Source organism: Herpailurus yagouaroundi, unplaced genomic scaffold (genome assembly GCF_014898765.1).
Source record: "Herpailurus yagouaroundi ecotype Mexico unplaced genomic scaffold, PumYag 29, whole genome shotgun sequence".
NCBI classification, from domain to species: domain Eukaryota; kingdom Metazoa; phylum Chordata; class Mammalia; order Carnivora; family Felidae; genus Herpailurus; species Herpailurus yagouaroundi.
This window is the reverse complement of record NW_024412377.1, coordinates 114,647,907-114,663,585: the sequence shown is the minus strand read 5'-3', so window position 1 is coordinate 114,663,585 and position 15,679 is coordinate 114,647,907. Positions and strand designations below refer to the sequence as shown.

The 15,679-nt window shown below is 38.8% G+C and overlaps 1 non-coding gene across 1 annotated transcript; it reads right to left on the bottom strand.

The window, feature by feature from the left end:
• Nucleotides 1–783: 783 nt before the first annotated feature.
• On the bottom strand, nt 784–919 carry LOC121016989 (small nucleolar RNA SNORA70). Its single transcript, XR_005784571.1, has one exon. It is a non-coding gene; the product is annotated as a small nucleolar RNA SNORA70 (small nucleolar RNA).
• Nucleotides 920–15,679: the final 14,760 nt, after the last annotated feature.

The window sequence follows — 15,679 nt, the reverse complement described above, 5'->3', positions numbered from 1 at the left end:
TACGTTTTGTCCCCTTTTTTGCTCTGATTATCTTCCTACCAGCTCTCTGCCTCCAATTCAATACCTCCTTTGCTTCCTCAGGCTGAGTATCCAGTGCCACTGCCTGGAAGCAAAGAATTGACCCTGATTTGGTCTAATTACATTAATTGTGAAACTAGAGCCTAATAAGAAACCATCTGGGGTTTATTGCATCCCATTTATATATGGGAATATATCATATACCAAGATATCAACAGTGGTTATCTATGGATGATGTGATTGTGAGTTTTAAAAATTCTCTTCTCTTTTATTTTATGTTAGGCTTTCTATGATGAATATACATTACTTTTGTTGTAAGAAAAAGAACAAAGTTATTTATTTTTCTGACAGGAAGCAGCATTTATTGGTGGGCATGAATGGGGAAGGGCAGTGCTGAGGTTCTCATGAGTGCAGAGCCTGCCATTTGTTTAAGGGGCCACAATTAGGGATGTATTTGACCCCATAGCCGTCTGGGATGAACCGCTTTTCAGCCACCATGTCTTCAAATTTGTCTGCATTAAACTTAGTAAAGCCCCACTTCTTGGAAATGTGGATTTTCTGGTGGCCAGGTAACTTGAACTTGGCCCTATGTAGGGCCTCAATCACATGCTCCTTGTTTTGCAACTTGGTACGGATGGACATGATGACTTGGCCAATGTGGACCCTGGCCACTGTGCCCTTGGGCTTTCCAAAGGCACCCCGCATACCTGTCTGGAGCCTAGATTGGAGAAAGAGTGAGGCCAAACCTCAATGTCCACTGGAAAAAACTGTCTCCAAGGTCCCTTAGGGCAACCTGTACAATCAACAGGCTGCATACACTACCAAGGAGGCTGCTGTTTGCAGCCATTGCACACTGGGCCCCATAGAGAAGAAAAAAGTTACTTTTAATTTAAAAATGTATACAACCCTTCATCTTTACAACTGAAAACAATGGCATGCCTTCCTGGTTTTTATTATTAAAATTTCCATGAGAGAAATAATTCAGAGATAACCTCATTTAGCTGTGATTTGGGGAGGGAAAACTCGGACTCTCCAAAGGAGGTAAATCTTATTTTTATCATTTTCCCCTGCTTATTTTCATTGCTACATGCACATCTCCAGGGAGAAGTCATGTGAACACTTGAACTTCCTGAACACATCCTAGTTAGAATAAATATCTGTAGTTGTTAGAGGTACCTCAGGGGCCTGGTGTTACTGAAATTTGAATATATCCTCCATTTTGGAAGACAGGTCTATAATAAGGACATGTCTACTGTTGTTTTGGGACCTCATTTGCAAGACTTTCCTTTCAGACCTACAGTTCGGACAGGGTTCACGTGCCAAGGTATACGATGAAAAATAACCAGACCCAAAATAAACCAGGCAACAGGACAAGTTTTGAATTTTAATGCATATTAATAGTGTTACTCCATCTTGGGGCTGCATTCCAAAGAGAGATTGAAAAATAAAGGTAGGTATTTGGAGGTATATTTTACTGTGTGACATTGTATGGTGCAATAAAAGCTGACAACTGCTGTGTTGGACAATGACTACTTAGGGGCTCACTTACCATTCGTTTATTTTTGAATCCATGAACTGTAGGGGTTAAGAACATAAACTCCGAAGCCAAACCGTGTGAGTTTGACTCTGCTGCTCACCAGATGAATGACTTTGGGGAGCTACTTACTCTATATGTGCCTCAGTTTCTTCACCTATAAAATAGAGATAGTAGAATCTCAGAGTTGTTGTGAAGATTAAATAAATTAATAGGTGCCAAACATTTGCATTTAGAATAGTCCTTGGCACATAGTACGTGCTGTAGGAGGGTGAGCTGCTCTTGTTGTTTTCATTCTTTGGGGAACTGGGTAGATGAGGAATTGTTGAGATTGCGGTATGGCAGACATTCTTGTGTGGTTAAATCAACAATCCTTCTCAAACCTTCTTCTCTTACCCTTTTCACCAGAAAGGCAAGAAAAGCTAACATTTGCTCTTGCAGTCGACCTTGCAGTGAGGGATGGTCGTACAGCTCTACCTAGGAGACATCAGTGAAATTCTATGGCACAATTGTTTGGGATGCTTTTACTTTCCCTATAAAAGGGACAGTTGCATGTGTCACTGCTCACCCTTCTTACTCTTGCTTGGATCATGTGATATTTGCCACTTTAGCAGGAATTTATCACCCACAAGATAACAAACAACTAGAAACCAAAAGAATCTCAGAGATACCAGCTCTAATATCCAGAAGCCTGATGTACATTAAATTTGATAAGCCCTGTTCTCAGGTATTCATTTTTGTTGGACACTCATGGAGCATTTAAGTGTTAGGTGGTTTATTAGGCACTGTGGATACAAAGGTGGGTAAAACAACAACTTTTCCCTGGAGGGGCTTACATTCTGGTAGTAATTTCAGTACAAGTTTGCTTGCAAAAATATTAGCAAAGCAGGAGGCTGGTCTGGGAGATGTACAAACTCTACCTGGTTAGGAAGGGTATTTCAGTCCTGTAGTTCCAATCAAATGGATGGTTTTACCCTGCTAACTTGACTCTGTCGATGTTCCCTCTCTATATTTGTGAATGTAACATTTAAAATAGTGTCATCTCCACTTTGATAAAATTGACAGCATATCGTATGGAGCTAATTCCATAAAGCCAACTTAATACCTCCATCAATTTTCAAGATAGTTAAAGTAATCCATTACTATCTATTTTTTTCATTATTTTACCAAAATTGTTTTCCTTCAGAGCAATTCTTTTGCATGGAAAATTCACAAGGACAGTTTGCCAGCTTATAGTTGTGTAGTTGTTGTATTATATTTTGTGGTAACTATGTCAACCAGGCCGAATTTACTCAGTGAAATATTGCAGATTCACATTTAGTCAAGAAGGGTTGATTTGTCTGTCAAACTTAATTTTTACCATGTCATATTTTAGTTGTGGTTAGTTTCATATGATTTTGATTATTTTTCATAGGATAATTTTAGGTTTACAGCAAAATGTAATTCTTAAATAAGGTTTAAAAAAATCTTTTAAGGCTTCCACTTATGGGATGAATATGTCACAGGAATAAAAGGTACAGCATAGGGAATATAGTCAATGATATTGTAAAAGTGATGTATGATGACCGATGGTAGCTACACTGTGGTGAGCGTAGTGTAATACAGAGAGAAGTTGAACCACTATGTCGTACATCTAAAACTAATATAATATTGTGTGTCAACTATACCTAAGTAAAAAAAAAATCTGTTAGAAGTTTTCCACATACATTTTTTACTTTGTCACTATTTTAAGTTGATTATTTCTACCTGTTTCTATTCAATTTCAGTTAAATATTTCTAATATTTACTATAAAATTAAAAAGTTAAGGGTTATTTAGTTTTCTAAGCTCATTCATGAGAAAATTGGACCAATATATCTCAGCTATTCCAGGATGAAATTTTAGGCAGTCCCTGGGAAGAAACGGAAGGAAGCCCCACTGAGGAAAATGCTGAAGTGCAGGGAAAGAGGATTATCAATAGAGCACCACAAATGAGGAAAAGTGAAGGAACAGGACCAAGGGCACAGATGGAAAACTCACTTTGAACTAGAAGGCAGGAGTAGAGGTTGGTGCATACGTTACTTTTCCCAGTAGAATAGGAGGCTAACTAAGTTCTCTGCTGAGTAGCAAGGATAGTTGAGGACTGGGTTATGTAGTGGGGTATGGAAATGATTAATTTGTCTTGGCCTGCAGGCTTTTCCATCTCCTTTCTGGTAATAACACTCTCCTTCATTTGAGATTTGGCATGGAATCCAGACTGAGTCATCAACTGAAATGAGGGAAGCCTTGTGTCAGTCTAAGTGAACACAATCAGAAGGTCAGTTTGAATCATATTAAATTTAAGGATGTCTGTTACACATACAAAAGGAAATATTAAGTAGAGAACTGGATATATAAGTAGACATGTGGATTTATAAGTTCAGAGCTCAGAGGAAAAGGTAGACATCATCTGAGTAGATGGCATCCAATGACAGAACTGGATGGATCAGAGATCATGTAGATAATGAGTCTCCATGAATTGGAAAGGAGGCCAAATAAGGAGTCCTGGAGCATCATTTAGCTCTACAAGGTGGGCTGGAAGAGGAGGAAAAGGTCTGAGCTAGGAAGAAAGCTGGAGAGCATGGATTTGATGAAAAGCATGTTAAAAAAATTAAAAAGATGGGAGGGATTCACTGTGCAAATGATGCTACAGGTCATGAAAATTGAGGACTGCGCTGACATTGGATCTGGCATGGTGAAGGTTTTCGGCTTTGACAAGAGCAGTTTTAGTGGAGAGTAGAGATTAAAAGTCACATTAGACTTGGTTGAAAGAGACAGAGTGGGTCGAAGAAGAGGAGAGGAAGTGTAAGTAATCTTGCAGGGAGCAGAGAAATGGAGTAATAGTTGGGTGATGGATGTGGGGTTAGGGGAACGTTTTGGTTTTGTTTTGCTTTTTGTATTGTTTTGCTTTTTAATAAGAAATATTACATCACACATATATGCTGGTGGAATGATCCTATAGCAAAGGGAAAACTGAAGAGGTAGGACACAGAGGGAATAACTGTAATGGCGAAGACCTTCAGAAGGTAAGAGGGGATGGGAATAGTATCAAGTGGAGGGTTTGGACTTAGGGTCAGGGACAGTTCATCTTTTGTCATTTACCTGAGGCAGAGTATATGGTACAGATGAGGCTAGCTTGGTAAAATTACTGTTAGGGAAATGAGGCAGTTTTCTGTTGATTGCTTTTAGTTTCTTAAAGAAGTAAGGAGCAAGATTATCAGCTCTGGTTTCCTAGGGTAAGGTCAGTCAGTTTGGATCATGTAAGAATGTAAATAAATTAACACTAGTGTTGGAAACATTGAGGTCATTGGTGACCTTAACCAGAGCCTTGACCAGGCTGTAGGGGTAAGGCAGGTAGTGCTGGGGCTGGGGAAGGAACTGGCTCTCTAGGAGCAGGAGCTCTGTGCTTCTTCTGTTATCCTGCTGAAGCCAGGATTCAGACTGGAGGAGGGGGGAGGTGGCCACAATATCACTGGCAGTGAGGATATTTCCAGTGGGAAAAGTTAAGAGAGGAAAGATTTTTTTCTGCTCTGGTTCCTAAGTGTTACCATGTAAACCTGGTATTTTGTCTACTTGCACAAAAGAAGAAGCCTGACTCCAGAGAGGAGAAGATACCTCGAGGAAGGCTAAGGCAAGCAACAGAAAGAGAGAGAGAGAGAGAGAGAGAGAGAGAGAGAGAGAGAGAGAGAAAATGAGTGAGACAGACAGGGACACATCATATCCACTGTTGCATCCAACTGTGCCATCCATTCGTCCTCCCATCATTTCCAAATTGTGAAAATAAACAAAGACCACTCACATGAGAACAAGAAAAGCCTATTTATTTAGAGCTTGCTTTGGTGAAGGAGTCAGCCATCATCACTTTTGCTTGCCAAAGACTCAAGGACAGTCAGAGCAGTGGGAAGGCTTTATATTGGAAAATGTAAAGGCTTCAGGTATGTCCTAATTGGAGGTTGTTGGTATGGGACATCCTGTGTGATTGGTTGGGGAGCCATACTTCACTTTGTCTCGTTGGTCCTAAGTTGGAAGCAGGGTCAAAAATTAGAGAAGCGGGAAGTTACTGACCAAATCTTGAATATTTTGAGCCAATGGCCATGAGGGTTGTTGTTTGACTTCCTGGGGTTGTTGCTACAGAGATTGTGGATAAGAGTTCTCTTTTTATATATGGTCTGGCCATTGTCTGTTTCTATATTCAGTTTCTCAAAACCTCTATATTCTCTTTTTGCTTAAGCTAATTTGCACTGGATATCTGTTGTTTGTGATTGAAGGACTCCTGACCACTATGGTAAGGGAGTTTGGGGGCAATTTGAAAATGACATTAGAGGTTGGAGGGCTGGGTGGGTAAGCAAAACAAACCCCAGAGATGATAATCACCATTTTTAACATATACTTTCTTTAAAAAATTGTTTTAATGTTTATTTATTTTTGAGAGAAAGAATGAGTCAGAACACAAATTGGGGAGGGGCAGAGAGGGAAGGAGACACAGAATCTGAAGCAGGCTCCAGGCTCTGAGCTGTCAGCACAGAACTGGATGTGGGGCTCAAACTCACTGATGGTGAGATCAAGACCTGAGCTGAAGTCCAACACTTAACTGACTGAGCCACCCAGGCGCCCCTTGAGCATCAACTTTCTATCAGGATCCTACTTATATCGTTTCATTTAATCCTCAATAACCCTGTGATATAGGGTTATTTTCTCTCTTTTTCAGATGGGGAAATAGCCTCACAGTAGGCAAGTAAGTTGCTTCAAGTTAGGAAGTGGAAGAGCCAAGGATTCACACTTGAGTCCTCTGTTCTGAGGTACAGGGTTTCTGCTCTCAGGTTATGCTACTTTGGATCAAATAGAAAATGGATTTTTTTCCTTCCAGGTCACCAGCTTGTGACTCTATACCATGACTCAGAAAAATACCTACAGATTGTCTGCATGTTTCCTGCATCATATTTAAAGAATTCCTAGCAATGTGTGTTAACACATCCTTTATGGCTGATTTATTGGTAGATGTCTATTTTGTGACCTGACTTGATAAAGAGCAGCTGTGATATGCATGAACACTTAATTTTGAATCCTTGACCAAAGTTTTCTCTCTTTCTTATCTTCTTGAAACTCATCCAGCGTTCAAGATGATTTATTGATGCTAACAATGATTATGATGGGCAATTCTGCCATGCAAATTGATCTATAAATTTCACATTGTATGGTCCAAGAGACATCATGTCTTGATGATAGTGGGTATGTGTTAAAATAAATGCACAAACAGTAAGAAAGAAATTATCAGTGTATTATTGAAGGAGCATTTGGTGAGAAAGTTATTTTCCAACATGAGGAAGAAAGTCTATCCCTTAGGAGAGCTGTGGGACAGGGAGGGAAATAGTCTTTATGAGGGTGGAAGGGTTTGTTAGAACTAAATAGAAATTGACTGGCATGATTTGAGAACTCTGTTCTCCACTCAGATCAAATCACATTGCTTTAGCCAAGAAAGACCATGTATTTATTTTGTTTTGTTTCATACATTCATGTAATCTCCATGGATGATTAGGCAATTTCACTGCTTTCTGGATCTTGATAGAATTAAAACAAGCTCATCTTTCCTCTTCTGTAAGATTCTTAGTTAGAATTCTTGATTTTCTCTTGTTCCCTCTCCCCCTCCTTTAAAAATCTTTCTCCCTTAAAACTTGTGGTAAAGATGACATGTTTATTATGTGCAGGTGATAAAATTATTGATATCCCTAACGAGGCACTCTTAGTCTTCAAGTCATAGAGAAGTTTTTCTTTTAGCATTTGTATGATTTGGTATACTTTACCTAGTTTTGCATACTAATACATTCCAGGAAAAGAAGGAAAGATGCACTTGGAGAGATTACAATGATCCCCAGGGCTGGTCCAAATCCTTAGACCTGTGAATTTGTTGTAGTCTCTCACGTGTGAATTTGGTTAACACCTCATTAATTTATTAAAGCTATAGAACAAAAAGCTGGATAAAATAATGGCTGTGTTTCCAGGATAATTTTTTACAGATGGCTGACTGAGTCTAGTAAACAAAACAAAACAAAACAAAAATCAAAGGTGTCATTTGGCCTGTTGTTGATGGTTGCCTCTAAAACTTCTTATTCCCCTTTTGGAATTTGGCCTTGGAAATGGGCCAATGAATCAGCCAACCTTCTTGCAATAATTAGTATTGATTTCAGTTAGACCCAGGAATCTTCACTGGATTTTATCTACTCAAAGTCACAGCAGCTTTTTTAGAGGAGATTTTACCTGGTGTCCATATGGGTAGATGTCCTTCAAGGCAATGACATGTAAGCTTTAATGTGCAAAAATCTTTTGATGTAAAGGATGAATATCAACATTTTTCTTGAAGTGAGCAATGGTGGGCTTGCTTTAAAAATGATGAAAAATTTTCATACATATAAATTAATATTGATAATATCAAGAATAGCTAAATAACATCTGTGTAGTCACCATTTACCTTAAAAACTAGAACATTCCCTGTAAATTTTAACACTTGTCATATAAATCTCTCTCCTAATCTTATTTCCTTTTTGCCCCATGTACTCTCCTTCTCCATGAAACCACCATCTTGAATTGTGTGTTTATCATTCATTGATTTTTAAAGTATTTTTCCGTATTTGTATTACCCGTAAGCAATACATTATTTAGTTTTGCATTTAAAAATTTCACCAAACAACATCTGCTCATATGTAATTTCCTTTCCCACCCCTCAATATAATGCTTGGCAGTTGGTGTTTGTTAATAATTCTGTTATGGGCAAATCAAGGGCTGTGTGTCTAGTGGAGGGGAAGAAGTAGACACAAATGGAGTGAAGTCTTGGAAGACAGAGTCTGTGAAAAGAAATTGAGAAATTAAGGCACTAGGATAATGTATATGCAGATTAAAAGGTGGCTGGGATGTTATAAAAACAATGCTTTTATAATAGATTTTTATGAAAGACTCTAGATTTAAACAGACCTGGGTTCAAATCCTACCTGCGCCACTTAGGGGAATTCCAAAGGAATATTATTCCTATGTCACCTTTGGAAAAAGTAGGGTGAGAGTCATTCTGAAAAAGTTTAGGTTAAGATGTTGAATGTGTTATATGGATTCGAATGTTTTCTTTTGAATAAATGAAACATGACCAACCTCCCAGACATCTGTCCTGGAAATGTTGTTCAGACTGAAAATATTCTGTCCTAAGGTCCTGGCAGGGTATGGGGGTGAGTTGATATGGGAAAGGCTAGTGATGATGAGGCATTTCCTTTCCTTTTCTCCACCTCCTGCATTTTTAAAAGTGGGTAGTAATACAAGCTCACTTTACTTGGGCTTGGTGAATGAGTTAGGGAAAATCTGAATGTGTCCCAATTCTTGCTTCTCTGGCTAGTTCATCAAAATAATTTGGAACAACTGCATACTTGCTATGTAATCTTCTAAGTCTTTGTTTCCTTGTCTGTTAAATAGAGATTCTATCTGAATTGGGACAAAGACAAATGAGATGATGCTTGTAAAAATGCATCATTTTATTGCATAGGTGCAATGCCTTGTTCATGGTTGTACTATTATTATTATTATTAATGCAATTACTTGTTTCAAAGGCTCAACTTAGGAGTGACTGAACTATGGAAGTCTCCTCTGACTTTCCTCTGTCCTCATTCCTCTTCTCAAATCTCTTATGTGTTTTTTTTGTTTTGTTTTGTTTTTTGAGCACTTAGTGTTTTTTTAGCATTTGCTGCTTATGTCAGTTATAGCTTTTAACATTTTAGTGCAGAACTTGCTTACTTTTTTGTCTTTCACATTAGTCTGTGAGTTCCTGGATATGGAGCTATTCCATGATTAGATGATTAGATTAAAATATGATTAGATAAAAATATGCCTTAAGACATTAATATTATATTGACTAAGTATGATTTCATATGACTCATTTTCACATATTTATCAGCAGCATTCATTAATGTTAAATCAGTGTCAATGAGCTGTTAACTCTCCCAAACACTTGAACCATAGACCAGCATGGGAAATAGCCACCTTGTATCACCATGAATGAAGAGCCAAAATAAGATATGGACACAACTCTTGGAAAACTAAAACAAACAATTAAGACAACCAATTAGAGCTCAGAACCCACACCTCAAGTGAAAACATCTTTCTGGATTTTTTAAAAGTCTGAAAGTTTAAAATTTCTGTTACTAGTTTAATTGAAAACCTATTACATCTGCAGAAAATTGTTCTTATGTCTGATGAACTGCTTTCATAATTAGGAATCCAACAGTTTAGAGCTGTAAATGGGAGGAAAATTTGTTGAAGTTCTTAGCAAAAGAAGGCATTTTAAAACAATTTTTGGCCATCATTTTCATGAGAGAGTAGAATCTTCATGTTTTTGAACAAAGAAATGAAGCTCGTGGTGGTTAAGAAATTTATCCAAGGAAATTTTAAGCGGGGGTGGGGGAGTGGGAGTCACAAATCCAAGTTTATATTACCTGTCTTAATTTTTTAAAAGAGTTCCAGTCCGCTGTAGTGGGCACAGTCCATCAGATACTGCAACATTTGGAGTGTCTTAGTGGGTTCACAGGTGGTGCCTTTAATGAATAAGATGCTCTAGGCCATGAATTTTAGTTAGAATTTTCTTTACAATTAGAAGTTGCCTTTGTGTGAAATTTTTAGAGTGTAGCTTAATAGACCTTGTACAGAAGCCCACCCTCCCTTTTCGGTTAGCTCTCTCTGCTCCTTCCTGAGAACTCTATCCAGCAGGAAGAGAAGGGTGAAGCAGTCACCTCTAGGGATAAGTTTAGGTCCTAGGTGCATAGCTGGTCAAGGGCAAGGAGTCCAATGTGAACTCCAGAAGGGTCAGGGAGTTATACAGAGAATCAAGGAAGTCTGTTTTTTCACAAAACATGCCAGGACGGAGACAATATCCGCTGAAAAATAACAATAAGTGGCATCTGTCATTCGAAGAGCTCAAAGTATTTGGGAATATTTGCTCACTGAGCCGTGAGCCACACCTATGTTGTATCTATGGATCATTTAATGAACGAGAAACTGCATTTTAGCATAAAGTTTGCTCCTGTGACTCCATGAGGAGTTGGGGAATGGACAAGAACAGAACCCAGGTTTCAAGTCTTTTCCCTCAAAGTAACCATGGGGTTGAACAGATGTTGGCAAGTGACAGTAAGCATCTTTGTGGTATTTACAACATTCATTGGCCATTATTTTGAACTGTGGGAATTATAGAGAGAGGGGAGTAGCTTCTTTCCTAGAAGAACTTCCAGTTCAGTTTGGGAGCTTTGGCTCATAGGCAAAAACAAGAAATAGATGAAGCTAGCATATGCTAAGTACCAAATAAAGAATCCAGACAGGAAGTTCAGAGGAGGGAGCTGTTGCCTAGGCTGAGGCAGTCAGGGAACACTTCATATAGAAAGACCTCAAGGGAGCTTTGAGGAAAGATAGAACCTGGATATAGAGAGAGGGATGGGCAGGTGATTTACAGGTTGAGAGATGTGAGGGGAGTGGGAGGTGCAGGGAGTCTTTTGGGGGTGCCTCCACAGGTGTAACAACTGAGAGGCAAGTGCCACCTGAAGTGAGTTATTATTTTGTATTTTTTATTAAAATTTTAAAAAATGTTTTTATTTATTTTTGAGAGAGAGAGAGAGAGAGAGAGAGAGAGAGAGAGAGAGAGAGAGAATGAGGAGCAGGGGAGGAGCACACAGAATCCAAAGCAGGCTTCCAGGTTCTGAGTTGTCAGCACAGAACCCATTGCAGGGCTCAAACTCACAAACTGTGAGATCATGACCTGAGCTGAAGTCAGCCACTTAACTGATTGAGCTACCCAGGCACCCCCTGAAGCAAGTTTTTAAAAATGCTTTAGAGCCTGTTTGATCAGGAAATGAGCTATCTTTTCTCTGAAATTCCTTGAAGTATAATTTCTTTTGGTCCGAGGTAACTGACCCTGTCCAACGGACCCTTCTTTGTTATGATGACCAGCCCAAGCTTCTACTTTGCTGGTTGAATTTCTTTTTGGCACAGTTCTGCTGAGAGGAGCAGTCCCTCTCATTGCTTCCTTTTCTGAATGGAGAAATTGTTCATGCCTATAGGGAGTGGACCAAGGCAAACTGGGGTAGTCCAGTTTTGTGAAAATCAAAAGAAAGATTTTAAAGAGAGAATGGTCAACGGTTTTGACAGATGCAGAGAAGTCATGGAGAATGGGGTTCTGTGTGTCTGATTTTCTATGGTCAGTAAAGTACAATTACATATTAGTTTATTCTTGAATTAAGGTGATGCAGAGAATATGAGTCAGCCATTGCTAGCTGTTCTGCCTAAACTCGAATGACCTTTCCTATGATTCTTACAGTTGTTAAAAAAATGTTAAAAAATCCCACCATTATCTATATTAATAAATTTAAATTCTGCTTTAAAAAATTCTTTTTTAATCTACCCTCCTTCAAAATACATATATCTGATGCATGTGTTCTGTAGGCTTTTTATTTTGTTAAAGAGTTATTATAGCCTGTTAAGAAAGTAAGAAGTTTATTTCAACATTAGGCAGAATGGTGTGATTAATGTTAATATTCTGAAAGAAATTATGGAAAATGGTTTTAAGTTGAAGTATCAGTGCAACTGATACTAATTTCTAACTTCCCAGTAAAGCTTATACATTTTTTTGCAGGGAAGTTGAAGGAGGCCTATCAGTGGAAGAAAGGACCCAGTTGATTTCCCACTTAGAAAAAGTCCAGAAATGAATCAATGGGAAGGAGAGATGCTTTTAGTAGGGAAGTAAAGGAAGAGTGAAATGGACAGATTTCTTTGGGAGAGAAATATTTAATTGTAATGGAAGCTATTAAAGAAAAAATTGTTAATTTCAATTCAATACCAATATCACAGCAACTATATTTTACTTTTTGAAATATCCTTCCCCTGCCGTGTTAAGTTACTGTCCATAATCATGCATTTTTAAAAACATTGTTGTAATACGGGGTATGTAAAACGAAATATTCTGCCTTTGACTTAAGATGCACCTGATGTATGTGGATATTTTTACTTAGTCTTTATGAGTAACTTTCAAAGTTGCAATGTTATATTCCAGCACGGTTTCCTTTCCATTCCTGGATCTGGCCAGTGACTTCCATTTTTCTCTCTGATGATTGTCATCTCACAGCCCAGGGGCAGAGCCAATGAGAAGTTTGGGTTTAGGATCTTGAAAATAATTGCTTTTAGTTGATCTTGCCAGGGATATGCTGTCAGTGGGCATGCCGTGCCACTGTCAGGCTGCAGGAGACCATTCAACAAGAGAAAAAGGCCTGTGGAGCATAAGAGAGAGGAGCTCTCAGGAAGTGGGAGAGGTGCTAAGGTGGCTTCCTTTCTCATCCTTGCCCTGCCTCTCCTTCTCCTTTTGACTTTCTCTTTCTGCCTATGTTCAAGCTCTCTGCATCCCTCTTGCTTACCCTCTTGTGGTTCCTTCTTTATCTCTCTCCAGGGACTTCTGCCTGTGCTTGGTATAGTTCAGAGATTCTCAATCCCATCAATGTCTACCTTTTAAATACATATTTTGTAATGTCCCTTTTATTATCTTGAAATGAAATTTATAGGTCATTGAAGCACAAAACACATAACTAAATAATCAATATGAGGTTCTAACTATAATACAAAGAATAAAAGGAAATCAGTTTAAAATAAAATGATGCGGGGGGTGCCTGGGTGGCCCAGTCAGTTAAGCATCCACATTCAGCTCAGGTCATGATTTCACGGTCCATGAGTTTAAGCCCCGCATCAGGCTCTGTGCTGACAGCTCAGAGCCTGGAGCCTGCTCTAGATTCTGTGTCTTCCTCTCTCTCTGCCCCTCCCCCGCTTACTCTCTGTCTCTGTCTCTCTCAGAAATAAACATACATTATAAAAACAAAATAAAATGATGCACACATGCAGATGCTCAGGCACAGCCATACTAGAAGTCTTACTGAAAGAGACAGATGCTTGTAGGTAGTGATAATGAATGTGCTCGGTTTTAAAGGAAACAGACATCATTTAACTGGATATTGTTGGCACTAGAAATATTTGACAGTGTGCAGTAAGGGCAAGAGAAACGCAACATCTTCTTTTTAAGGCATCTCTGGTTCCTTCCTATTAAATGCCAGTTGTACCCCATGGTTCATTATGACAATCAAAACTGCCCTGGTAACATTTTAAATACCTGTAGGGTGGAGTTGCACTTCCATTAAAAATCACACCTGTGTTGAAAGGAATGCTAAATTCTGAGCTTAGGAACCTGGGCCCAAGTCCCATTTTTCTGCATCTATGTCTTGATGAACAGGACCAGTGGGGTTTTCATGGTTGCTGGAACTTTCTGATTGGTGTCTGGGAAGGGCTTTTTGAATGGGAACCAATCCTCTAGGGAGATCCTACTGATTTCTGTGACACAGTCACACGGTATGCTTGGCCTGGTGTGCATACATCACCTTTTTTTTTTTTTAGAAAGCAAGCCTCCTCTCTCCTTTAGCCATGAGGTTCTGGACTCCACACTAGAACTCTGAGGTACATAATGCATAGTGCATAGCATGGTATGGGATTCCACACACAGTATCCTGCCCTCTGTGCCACACAGGTGGACTTACTACCCAGTCTCGGCCAATCAGAATCCTTCTCTGGGAGTTTTTACATCAAAATTGATGGAGAAGAATTCTCTCTGTTCTGGCCATGATGCTAGATGGTATGAGTTCACATGCTTCTAGAAGTTGTAGTTCTAGATTGTGGAGAGAGCTGGCACATGGAAGCAGAAATAGGAGAGATACTGATATCTGGTAGCAGTCTTTGAGGTAAGTAGTATCTCTGTCTCTTCCCCTCCTTGCCTATGCTAATTTGAAATGTATTTCTGATATGGGAAACCTACAGAATCCTGACTAACATAACTGCATTTCCACAAAATCCTGTCCTTATCCAGGACTCTAGTGGGATGCAGCTCTTCTAGAACTGTGCTGTGCCATTTGATAGCTACTAGTCCTGTGTAACTTTTTGTAAATACACTTCATTTTTTGGGAGCAGTTTTAGTTTCGCAGAAAAATTGAGCAGAAGGTTCAGAGATTTCTCACCTACCCCTGCCCCTCCACATGCACATCCTCCCCCAATATCAGTATTCCTCACCAGAGTGGTACAGTTGTCATAGTTAATGAATCTATAAGACACATCATCATCACTCAGAGTGCATAGTTTACATTACAGTTCATTCTTACATTACAGTTCATCCAGAGTATTTTCACTGCCATAAAAATCCTCTGTGGTCTGCCTATTCATTTCTACCTCTACTGTAACTTCTGGCAACCATGGCCTTAGTTTTGACTATTTGAAATGTGACTAGTCCAAATTGAGATGAAAGTGTAAACACACTGGATTTCAAAGACTTAGTACTAAAAAAAGTATAAAACACTTCAATAATTTTTATATTGATTGTATGTTACAATGATACTCTTTTGGATCTATTGGGTCAAATAAAATATACTGTTAAAATTGATTTGTTTCTTTTTCCTTTTTAAGTGTGTCTAGAAGAAAATTAAAAACCACATGTGACTTCCATCTGTGGCTTGCATTATAATTCTTTTGGACAACTCTTCTCTAGAATACCTACCCCTAACCCTTACCATTCCCCCATCAACTTTCTTAGTAATTGAGCCAACAGGTCAGTTTTGTAGACTTATATACAGAAGAGTTCCTATATGCAGATCTTAATTTAAAAGTATTATTCTGCTATTTGCATGTGAACTTTGGCTATGAGACTGGAGGGATTTCAGCTGCTAGTCCCTTACCAACACCTCTGTTTACAGTGATCAGCAGTGCCATGGCTTAACAATTCCAGCTAATGATACGTTGCTGGTTTCCAGCCAGTGCATAGTGATTTTTTCTATGAGAAGAAAGAAGCCTATAATCTTGTCCTTTCACTCCATTGAAATTTATTAGTGCTTTTCAAAAAGGCAGTGACATAGATTAAGGAATTCAGGTTGCAGGTGCAGTTTCCACCATATTTTAGCTTTTGATGGAATACGAGATTTTATGTGACTGTCAGCAACTCCAGTTTCGTCATTGACAGTAATTGTGGGGTATATGAACATCAGAGATCCCTAAGTTATAGTTTGACACATTA